The 12,313-nt window shown below is 45.9% G+C and overlaps 1 long non-coding RNA gene across 9 annotated transcripts in view; it reads left to right on the top strand.

Moving 5' to 3' along the window:
- Window positions 1-12,313, top strand: part of LOC112547560 (uncharacterized) — a 68,918-nt gene that overhangs the window by 40,342 nt on the left and 16,263 nt on the right. For all 9 annotated transcript variants that reach the window (XR_012898415.1, XR_012898400.1, XR_012898411.1 and 6 more), the window contains one exon: window positions 2,297-2,490. This is a non-coding gene — a long non-coding RNA (uncharacterized LOC112547560). The remainder of the gene's footprint in view (window positions 1-2,296; window positions 2,491-12,313) is intronic.

The following is a 12,313-nucleotide window of genomic DNA, read 5'->3' as shown; positions in this document are numbered from 1 at the left end:
GGCACCAAGCGAGGTTTCTTGTCAACAAATCAGGGTAATAGCACCTGTCAGAATCTACAAGGATACTTAAGATATGGATGCCCATGACAATAGACTCAGCTCAGTGAAAGGAGGGACCTTCCATTCCCACCTCAGCTGGACAAAGACACACACTCTCTTCCTACTGTAACACTTACAGAGTTTCAAAGGGGATGGATTGCAGATTCCTGCAGATTCCTTTTCCAGCCTAAATGTGCTGCTGCATGTTACTGAAGTGGGAGATATTTCCCATCTCCTTCTTTTTGCTGAATGAGAGAAAAAGGCAAAATCCCCTCTAGTAAAACAAAAAATGTGAAATAACTGAAAGATTTTCACTTGATGTTATGTTGATTTGAAAACATTGTTCTCATTTAAAGTGTCCCAAAAAGTAGCTGTATTCATTTATAAAGCTATTTAGTATGTCTTTCCCTAGTCTTATTTCACCTTCTTGGTCCCCTGCCCCCCAAAAAACATCAAGTTTACAGAAGGGGAGTGGGTGAATGTCACCTGCCTTCCCCTGCCTCACATAAATCCACAATATTCCAGTTTGGTAACATAATCTGCTCTACCTGTCAGGATTTATGAATCATTAACTTGCAAGTAGACTGAGATGTTGTTTCTAAATACGGCAGTTGCTGCCTATTTTGAGAGACGCTGATGTTAAAGCGGAACCCTAAACATTGTTCCATATGAGCTAAATAGATATGATGCATAGAACAAATGTTATACATTATTTAGGCTGAAAAGCTAAGCAATCTAAAATTAGGACGTGACAGACTTCTAATTGAAAGTGCAGCCTTAATTCCTTCCTCTTGTGCATCCATTTCATAAAGTGAATGAGGCAGAGATCCTGTGGAAAAAAGAGTATGTGATCCTGTATTTGAGACACTACAGTAACGCATGCAGGCAAGGGGGCAGGGTACAGGTTGCATAACCAACCTTATCCAGCATTTCCTACCTTTTGAGTGCTTCACATTGCAACCTAATGTCATTTTAACACAGATTTGAATATAATTTCCTGCTTTACAAGAGGAACAACAAATGTTATTATATACAAATGTATACAAATGTATCAGTAGACAGTGTCCCTTCTAGGATCTTCCATCCATGAACGGAGTGAGTTTTGTCTTGTGCACCAATAATGAGGCCATGTGCGCTCATTTGGATGTGTCCTCCCGTGGCACCCAAGTTATTAACAAATATCTATCTATCTATCTATCTATCTATCTATCTATCTATCTATCTATCTATCTATCTATCTATCTATCTATCTATCTATATTTTAAAATGTTATGGAAGAAACAATACTAAAACAAGGGATAAATAAAGATTCCACCCCCCCCCAAAAATATTCTGGTACTTGTCATTCACCAAAATGAGCTAGTTTTAACATTTATTTTTCTGCTTCCACTTTATTAAACAGCACTGTAAGTTTTCCTGTGCTTTTGTGTTCTGCTCATGTTGACACTTTAGCAGAGCTCAGTGGTTACTTATTTATTTATTTTTAATTGGACTATATATGGTCAGGGAGCAAAATCAGTCCCCACAATCTAAGACTGAAAGATGTTTTGAATCTGTTACTGGATAACATTCCCAGGGTTGTATTGAGAGAGATGCCTCGTTCTTTCTATCTAGCATCATTAAAAGTCATTAAAATTAATTGACCCACCTTCTCTCTAATGTAAATGAAAAGTGTGGCAATGGGTTAACTGAACTCATGGGAACCTACTTGCCGGGCCCCCAGGCAACGTAGAAGGGTGAGGCTGTGAGCAGAAGGGACAGAGCACCCAGCCCTCAGTGCTGCCTGGATTGCACTGCATAGCACTCCAGCGGTGATTTACAGAGCCTTGGGTTCCAGCGGTTGCTCCCGTCACAGTAGTAGCAGCAGTGGCTGAGAGCCCCAGCCCTTTTGAATTGTTGGTCTAATACAAGATTTTACCTCACCCGTCTTGTCCTTCTAATATCATAGGACCAACCTCACTACAATAACACTGCATGCTTACTAACTCCATTATCAAAATGTAGGGGAGATTTGGGCTGGTGGGGGTGATATTTGGAAAATGTTGATTTCTTCTTCAAAAAGTAAAATGCCTTTTAGAAACACTGCCATTGTGCTTGAAGGGAATTGTAACTCAGGCTCCTCGGGCTCCTGTTCTTCTCCATGGTCTGGACTCCATGGCCACCTGCGTCTCCAGTAATGAGGCACTACTGCCTTCTCTCTTGCTGACTCACTGCAGTGCCCTTAAAATGTTTGTATGTGTGGTTATTATCCTGACAGGCTGCCACCATTTTTTTGAGGAACACACATGAGAAGAAGGACATCATGGTTCTGAAGAATTTACTATGTGATGCTGCCCATCTGAATCTGACGGATCTGTTTGTGTGTGTGTGAGAGAAGTCTTCCTGTCCACTCCATAACAGCCTGCAACTAACATATCTGAGGCTTTCTGCAATTAACTATAGCACGTTTAGGTGAGTGGAGACAATTAAATCTTGAGCTTACAAATGCTTATATGTGGGCATAATTATATTCAACCGAGTACAGTTAAGCAAATGTCTGAGTGTCTGTAGGATCAGTTCCCTGAGTTATAAAGTAAACAGATAAGGGGTGAGATATGAACTACCATCAGGCAAAACCACACTCCGACTTCCTGTATCACCCCTACTGAGACTACAGGAAAGCAAAGATGCAATTGGGAACACTTTGGTATTTTCCCAGGCCAAAAATATTTTTTAAAATAATTTAAGATAAATAATTTAAGAATTTAAGCTGTGAAGATTTATCCAGCCACACCACTGAAAACTTTCCAAATGTTGTACGGTTCACATATAAATACAGTGAATGAACAAATAAACCCTGGGAAGCGAGTAACTTTAACTACAAACATTTTTTTTTTTTAATGTTTGACTGTGGAAATTGAGAACTAAGTCTCCACAAACAACCATAATATGCCAGAATGTGCATTCTAGCCTGGAGACTCCAACTGTTGACTGTGCTAAAGTATTTTAAATCTTTTTGTATTTCTTTGTCCCCCCTGACGCATGCGTCAGAACTCCAGAGATTACTATGTCCACAGACAACGCTGAATGTTTCTAAGCACTACAAGGCAGCTTGCAGAGTTTACAAGGCAAGAGCAAATGCTATGTACTACAAAAAGGGAAAGAAAAACCTATGAAATCGTTTTTAGGCCAAGGCATTTTTGAACAGAGTGGTTAAAAAAATAGATAATGTTTTTTTAAAGTGAAAAGTCATTATTCTTTTCTAAAACGTATCATCTCCAAGGCTTCTATGATCCTTAGAAAGGAAAACTTCTGCTCGTTCAGCTCAGCAACCTATACTTCTCAAGTGAAAACTATACAGTCATTACAGTTTTTACAGAACACCCATCAATCTCACTGGGTTAAGCGCTCTGTTACTCATATTACCCCAATTGCCCAATCAGGCTTTGTATATGGAAAACACAAAGAGCATAGGCACCGACTTACTTTCAAAAGTGCTGGGGGAAGGGGAAAGATGCTCAACATCCTGGCTCTGACCCACGCCCCGGCCCTGCTCAACCAAAGCCTCACCTGTCTCCTCTCTTCCTGCCCCTGCACCACCCGCATCTTGCCTTTCCCCACACAGTTCTGCCCCCTATCCTAAGTGTGCCATGTCCTCGTTCTTTCCTCCCCCAGCCTCCTGAATGCTGCTAAGCAGCTAATGGCAGCGGGCAGGAGGTGGGGGGAAGGAGGAGGCACTGATCTGGGGGGCCCACCAATATGCAGGCAGCACTGGGAGTGGGGGGAGACTGGTAAAGAGGCTGCCAGTGGATGCTAACTACCCAACAATTTTTCCTCTGGGTGCTCCAGCTCCAAAGCATCTAGGGAGTCAGCACCTATGCCAGGCACAGGGGCAATCTGGCTGCATGCTTATATAATACCTTATAAATCATTGTGTGTAGCAAGTAATTAAAATGATACCTCGCATTTGTGCACCATATCCAATTCTCAAAGCGCTTAGCAGAAGTTAGCTAATGAATCCTCACAACACACCCATGGGACAGATATTATCCCCGCTGTATAGATGAAGAAATGGCAGCAAGTTGGTTCAGTGACTTGCCAAAAGCCACCCAGAAAGTTAGTGCCAGAACGGAACTTAAAGTTCAGAAATCTGATGTCCACCTCTCGTGTGCTCACACACACACACCCCCTCCCCTGCACAGTTGGTTGTGTCTGTTGTCTTTAAATAGTCCTAGTTCTGGTATCAGGCCATACCCCCAGGACTTTCTCTCTGGAGGCAATGGTTTCCCCTCTTTGTCCCTGCAGGCCCCAGCTCTCTAGCTGCACCTCTTGACAGCTCAGGTATACGTAGGCTATGTCTGCACTGCAGCCTTCTTGCGCAAGAACCATTTTGTGCAAGAGTTCTTGTACAAAAGATCTTCCACAAGAGTGCGTCCACACTGGCATGTGCTTTTGCGCAAGAGATGTGCTTTTGCGCAAGAGCGTCCATGGCAGTGTGGACGCTTTCTTGCTCAAGAAATCTCTGATGGCCATTTTAGCCATAGGGCTTTCTTGCACAAGAAACCCCTGTTGCCTGTCTACACTGCCTTCTTGTGGAAGAGCTCTTGCGCAAGAGGGCTTATTCCTAGTGGAGAAAGGAATAACTCTTGTGCAAGAAGCCCTGTTTTCCGATGCTTCACTGTAAATTTACTTGCGCAAGAACATGCGTGTGCAGTGTAGACGCTCTGCAAGTTTTTGCGCAAGAACAAGTGTTCTTGCGCAAAAAGCCTGCAGTGTAGACATAGCCTTATGGTAGCTTATTGCTGTTCAATTGTAGGCCCAATTCCCCTTTGCCCTGTGGGGATCGGGAGGACCTGGGCTTGTTTACTACTCCAGGTCCCAACCCACGAACCCTAAGCAGCAACATGCTATCATGTCCCTTTAGCAAAATTGCTTTCAGTTCCCCAAGCCACTTTTCCATGGCCTAAGCTTCACCAACACTTCAACTTAGCACAGGACCCTTCTAATTTCAGGCCCAGCAGACAGCCAGGAGTTCTTCATTCCCCCATTCCTACTAAGCACTGAGACGTGCATTGTGCTGCAGTGCTCTTTGGCTAGCTAGTTTCTTTAGCTCCAACAAGGAACTGCTCTCACTGTGGCTCCTTTTTATAGGACCTACCTGGGCCCTATAGGTTGTGAAACCTCACACAACCAATAGTCAACAGTAGAACTCCTATCCAGTGGATGTTGTGACGTGCAAGACTATAACAGGGTTCAAAAAAGAACTAGATACATTCATGGAGGACAGGTCCATCAATGGCTATTAGGCAGGATGAGCAGGAATAGTGTCCATAGCCTCTTTGCCAGAAGCTGGGAATGAGCAATGGGATGGATCACCTGCTCATTATCTGTTCTGTTCCTTCCCTCTGGGGCATCTGGCATTGGCCATTGTTAGAAGACAGGATACTGGGCTAGATGGACCTTTGGTCTGACCCAGTATGGCCGTTCTTGTGTTCTTATGTTCCGTTTTCTGTGATGTGCTGCTTCCTCTGCAACCACTCCAGCCCATTTGGAGGAGCTCTCCACTGCTTTCCTGAGATGACCCTGAGGTCTCCAGCAGGGCCTCTTTGGGCCTACTCCACCCCATCACACCAGCACTTTAGACCATGTTTTCTTTCAGCTAACTCACTAGAGCTTCCTATGAACTTACAAACTAGCTTTCACACACTAGATCCTTACTAAGTTTACACAACAAGAAACCAGTATGTGTGGTACATAAGAAACCATCAAACATCTGAGTTTCTTGAGGGACAGGCAGATTTAAGACAGGTTGCCTCTCCTGATGCCTTTTGTAAGAGTTCATTTGAATGGAAGTTCAGTGAGACAGTAATGGAAAGTAAATATTCTTCATTCTTTAACACCCTGTTTATCTGGAATACCAATATTGTGCGGTCTGAAGAACACAGAGCAATAGTGTAAATTCAGATCTGGGAAGTAGTCTGCCATCTGTTCTCATTGTGACTTTCACAGAGTTAGAGATGTGAGGAATACATATGTAACTAGATCTAATTACCTTGTGGGAAATTATCAGCTGGAAGAAATTTGAACTCAAATTCACTTTTCTTGAATTCTGTTTGTTTCCCTTTTTGGACTTCACTCAGCTTGGACAGTGACAGTAGTCTGCTCTGTTTCTAGTCATTGTCATTTCCAGGTATTCATACTGCTCACTTCCCTACACTTCGGGAGATTTTATCTATTTACAGTATTGCAATGACAGAATTACAATCTCAGCCATTTCAAAATCATAAAACAATCTTCTCCCTCCTCAAATATGACAAAATTGACTTAAAATCCTTATTAAAATGATAAAATTTGGGTTCACTTTATGGCGGGGGGAGGGAAGTTAAGATGTCTGGGAGGGATGGAGGGTGCAGGAGGGGGCCGAGGACTGAAGCACTTACCTGGCACAGCTCCTATTTGGTGGGAGAGCACAGGTGATTCTGGATGGGGCAATAGAGGTGGAGCCTGCAGGCAGGTGCTGCAAGTGGCGATGCATGCGACTCCAGTGCGGGGGATGGGGGGCAGCAGCACGCAGAGCTGCTCTCCCTTCTCCACCAGGAGGAGCTGCAACAAGCAGGAGCTTTAGGGGTGGCATCCCGGAGCCCTTGTCATAGCATGGGGCCATGGGTTGCACCTGCAGCCCCTAAAGCCCCTTTCATAATCCGGCCCTGTGCAGAGGAACATGGGGAGGCACAGTGGGGCTCTGGCCAGCCCTCTCGGATGGCAGTGAAGTGCTTCCTCTACCTCCCCACCCCCTGCCACATCCCAATTCCCAGCCCTGCACGTGGCCCAGTCCCCAGCCTCCACACAGCTCCATTCTTGGCCCGGCCCTGACACTAGGGGCAAGGTCAGGAGCGGAGTCACACCTGGCTGTGACTTCTTATTTTGCTGATGCAAGGTCCTGAGGTATCAAACTAGAAATGGACCCCAAACAAAACCCTTAATCCAAACACTAGCAGAATGTGGGGCAATTTGAGTCTGACCTGAACCTTGAGGCCTGAGATGTACAAAGGATTCTAACATCTAGAGAAAGAATGAGGAAGAGAATAACAGAATAATCTAACACTTGACTGTGACACTGCTCCCACCCCCAAACGCACAGCCAGCTGCGGCACCAGACTCAGCCCCCACTTACTCCTAGTCGCATCCCCCACTTGTCCCTGGAGTTGCTCCAGAGTGCCAGGGGGAAGAGCACAGACAAGGGAAAGGGAGTACTACCTTAAAAAGTTTGGGGTCCAGGGACCACTGCTTTAATCTCTGATGCAGGAGGCACATCTTCTGTGTGACATGCTTTTCTTTCTCTCTTGTACACAGCCATTAACTAAGCTTGTTGACTCCTGAAAGGAATGAATTGATGCTGAGAATTTTGAGCTCCTGTTCTTATTTTTAACTTGGTGGATGTTTTATTTGCTAGAGATGGGATAACCGCCCAATTTGATGAAAGGAGTCTGGTTTAGATCTCTTTTTTTTTTCCTCCCCTTACATATCTGATTGAAATTCACCGGTATGTTTATGAGATCTTTATTAAGACAGACCAAATTTATTTTTTATTTGCTTTAAATTGTTTATGACCTTTTTATAATGCACTGTAGCCTCAGCACTGGGTTTTCTGTTTTCTGCCTGGTGATGAAGCAGGATGTGTTAAGAAGTACATTAACATTCTATTCTGTGCACACTCTGGGCTATTTATAAAATGAGAATTGTAAGGAGGAGCAACAGATGGACATGGAATAGATTAGTTATACGCAAATCTCATTCTCATCTGATAATTTTATTCCAGTCCAGATTGATAGTAATTAAAGCTCAGTGCCCTTAGACTGCGAGGTGGCCTACGCTGGCCAGAGTTCCAAAAGAGCTACTTAGGCAACTACAATAAAGTTTGGATTTTCAAGAACTGAGAATCTTACAGAGCTCTTCTGAAAATCTGGCCTTGTATTTTGGTGTCTGAATAGGAGCTGAGTTCTTTCATGCAGTGAGTAGGTGGTACCGTCCAGTTACTAGTGGAGATTAATCTATTGTAGTCTCTAAGGCTGTGTCTAGACTACATGCCTCTGTCGTCAGAGCCATGTAGATTAGACACATAGGCAAAGGCAAATGAAGCCGCGATTTAAATGATCGCAGCTTCATTTAAATTTACATGGCTGCCGCGCTGAGCCGACAAACAGCTGATCAGCTGTTTGTCTGCTCAGCGCGCTAGTCTGGACGCTCCCCTGCCGACATCAAAGCCCTTTGTCGGCAGCCCCGTTATTCCTCGTGGGATGAGGTTTACCGGGGCTGCCGACAAAAGGGCTTTGATGTTGGCAGGGGAGCGTACAGACTAGTGCACTGAGCGGACAAACAGCTGATCAGCTGTTTGTCGGCTCAGCGTGGCAGCCATGTAAATTTAAATGAAGCCGCGATCATTTAAATCGCGGCTTCATTTGCCTTTGCCAAAACAACAAATCTACATGGCTCCGTCGACGGAGCCATGTAGTTTAGACATACCCTAACTGGTGGACAGACACTGAAGTAAATTTACCCATAGCAGACTGATGAGTGGACGTTCAATGGTACGTATGTTCTGGATATTATCCTAGCTGTTAATTGAATGGAACACTTGCCTGCATACAGCAGCTTCACTGGGAAAATAATACTTATTTCAAAACGACTCCATCTGGCTAGGCTGGTAGGAGTTGTGCTGTGTTAAGCTTCTCTCAAAAGAAAATTGCTCATTGCATAATCTTGCATCTTAGCCAGTAACCTCAGCAAAACGGTCAAAAACTGACAGGGCCTGGAGTTTGAGTTTCCCTCTCACAGTTCAGCCTAGCCCAACAGATCAGGGCTGAGATGAACAGGTGATAAAATGTGGGCAATGCTTGTCGGGCTTGCTAATATTTCCTTCTATGTGAAAAACAAGATTTCTATGCTCAGTGTTTTGTAAATCTGAGACCTCTCCCTCCCACACTCAAATCAGTATAAAAGGAAGCATGTTCTACTGGCCATAGATGTATGGCTACATAAGGTTCTCAAGTTAACTAATTTTGATTGACAAATCAGATCTACTTTAAAACAACAAAATAAATTTCATCGATATTGCTCTGATGTGTTTTCCCTTAAGTCTCCTGAATAACTAAACAACCGGATATGTCTGTGTGTATAAATGAAAACAGCCCCCAGATTTTTTTCCTCTCAATTCTGCACTTTGCCTTGCCATGGAATTTTGAGAGCAATGCAGCAAGGAGTAGAAATATAAAAAGGCTCTCTACTCAGGGAAAACACAAAGAGGAGTAGCACAGGATCCAGGATGTCTATCAAATTAGCTATCTTGGAGGTTAGGAGGAGGAGGGCACATATCCACAGGGCTTTGAAAAGAATAGGTTTGATTGCCTACTCACAGTGCTTTTATACCAGTGTGCTCTGTTGGCTTCAGTCATGTGAGTCCTGATTTACACCGGTGTAATGGGGAGAAGAATAGAGCCCATGTATTTAAATTTGAACTGAAGCAAGACATTACCCATATGACTACAGTGCAAAAAAACACCTGTGGCTGGCCTGGGCCAGCTGACTCAGACTCCTGGAGCTCAGGCTAAGGGGCTGTTTAATTGCAATGTAGACATTTGGGCTTGAGTGAAAGCCTGAGCTCTGGAACCCTCCGGCCTCCAGGCTGCAGCCCAAGTCTCAGTGTCTAGACTGCAATTAAACAGCCTCTAGTCTGAGTCAGCTGACATGGACCCTCACTAGAATTGGCAGCTGTCTAATCACACAACCCATACACCCGTGGTCACCAACCAGTAGATCGTGAACTACCGGTAGATCTCAGGGGCTCCAAGAGTAGCTCTTGAGCCCTCTCTGAACTGCGCACCTGCGCAGTACATTTACATTAGATTTCCTCATTTGAGGAGCAGCTACTCACTGAGCAACAACACAGGTGAGTAGCTGCAAGGAATGGTGGGAGCTGGGAGGTCGGGAGGGCTGAAACACCCCAGCCAGCTGACTGTGGCTTTCACAGCTGGAACTAGGCACAGCCTCCCTGGGCTGAGCGCAGGGCAGCAGGGAAGAGAAGCAGCTGCTCAGCCAGCTGGCCATGGTGCTAAGCCAGGGTGCACCACGCTCCACATGGGCTGGTGCAGAGGAGAAGCTGCCTGGCCTGCTGGCTGTGGTGTTCAGCTCAGAGGAGGCTGAACCGTGCTCCAGCTGATTGGGCGGCTTCCCCTCTGCGCCTGCCCACGTGGAGCTTGGTGGCACCCTGGCTGAGCACCATGGCCAGCTGGCCGGGCAGCCACTTTTCTTCGCTCCAGCCCGGCAGCCCTGTGGTCAGTCTGGAGGGAGTGCGGGTCGGAGGCTTCCCTCCGTGGCTGGTGTAGGAAACTCCCTGCCCCCAACCTTGTTCCCTCTCCTCTGCCCAAAACTTGTCCCCCGCCCTCCTGGCCCCCTGTTCCCTCTCCCTTGCCCCCCGACCCCGCTGCAGAAACCTGCCCCCCTCCCCTGCAGAAACTTGTCCCCTGGAACCTTGCCCCCCCTGCAGAAACCAGTTCCTTCTGGCACCCTGTCTCCTACTACAGAAACCTGTCCCCCTGCTCCCCTCTGCAGAAACCTGTCCCCCCCGGCACCCTGTCCCCTGCTGCAGAAACCTGTCCTGGCACCCTGTTCCCTGCTCCAGAACCCACTAGCACTCCTCCCCAGTACTGTGACCCCTGCTCCCAAATGACTTTTCTATGGGTCAGTGACCCCTGACTCAAGGCAGGTTCCCTGCCATTCTCATAAATAAAGACAATGCAGAAACTTTTTGTGTTTAACATAGTATTCTATTTAAAAATGAAGCCTGGCCAACAAACCCCCAGTTGGGGCCAAGCCCCCATCTGGCCACAACCACTCCTGCACTCCCTCTTCCCCAGATCTGAGCCTATCAAACACTGGAACCTCATGCCCTCAGCCTCTCACATACCCCAACCCAAATTCCTGCACCCTCACATCCACAAGCCTGTGGCTTGCTTAGTATCCCAACACTGCCCAGCCTGGAGCCCCCTCCCCGAGCCAGTGTCCCCTTCTCCACCTCCTCCTGCATCCAGATTTCCTCCCAGAGCTTGCACCTCTCACCCCTTCCCACACCCAAATCCCTCATTCCCACCCCAGAGCCTACACATCCTGTCTCAACACAGCAAGGATCCAGCTAGACTGCAGGAGTTTTTCAGAATTCTGGAGATATCCCAGAAAAACTCTTCTGCATCCAGGGTTGCGTTTGTTCTTCCGCTTTTTTAGTGGAAGAGCAAACAGGCTCTTTTGGTCACCCCTATATTCCTCTTTCCAGAAGGAATAAGGTGGCTTCCAAAAGAAGGGTTTTTTTCTGACATTTGGTCCAGTGTAGACAGGCCAAATGTTGGAAAAACCTCTTCCTACAGAAGAATAAAAAAAATAAAATAAGCAGCAGTATAAGGATTGGGGATAGCAAGTGATGGAAAGGAGGAGAACAGAGAGGGCGGGGCGGTAGATCTTGGCTTGGTCTGTCATTTAAAAAGTGATCTTGGGTGTAAAAAGGTTGGAGACCACTGCCATACACCCTTGCCCCACCCCAACCTTCCCCTCCCTTCAGGTCCCACCCCTGCCCTGTCCCTGCCAGCACTTGCACCGCTCTCTTCCACCTGCACCTCTTGCCTGCTCCCCTCAGGCTGCAGGTGAGCTTTTGGTTGTATGTGCGGATGTTCCTAAGTCAGATGTTTGTAACTCGAGGAGTGCCTGTAATTATACAATACACAGGGCCTTTAAAAACTGGAGACTGGAGCAGGAGAAACCTGGAAAAGGAGAGATCATTTCTGTCCTTTAACACCCATCCCTGGGTGTGTCTACACAGCGCCATAAACTTGAAATAAGAAACGCAATTTGCATAGCTTCTTTCGAGTCTATTTCAAAGTAGGCTATTTCAAAATGTGGTGCTATCTGCACAGCACCAGATTTCTAAATAAAGCGCTATTTCAAGCCACCACTTACACCTCGTACATAGAGATATACAGGGATGGCGAAATAGCACATCTGCTATATTTTGAAATAGTGGACGCGTTCAAAAGACGTAGGATAGCTATTTCTGGATACCTGTGGTATCCCAAAATAACTTTGCTGTGTAGACATACCCTCTGGCTACGTCTACACTGGCCCCTTTTCCGAAAGGGGCATGTTAATTTCACAGGTCGTAATAGGGAAATCCGCGGGGGATTTAAATATCCCCCGCGGCATTTAAATAAAAATGTCCGCCGCTTTTTTCCGGCTTTTAGAAAAGCCGGAA

This window comes from Pelodiscus sinensis, chromosome 1 (assembly GCF_049634645.1).
Source record: "Pelodiscus sinensis isolate JC-2024 chromosome 1, ASM4963464v1, whole genome shotgun sequence".
In the NCBI taxonomy this organism is placed as follows: domain Eukaryota; kingdom Metazoa; phylum Chordata; order Testudines; family Trionychidae; genus Pelodiscus; species Pelodiscus sinensis.
The sequence above is the reverse complement of the archived record's forward strand: the minus strand, read 5'-3'. Positions and strand labels throughout refer to the sequence as shown.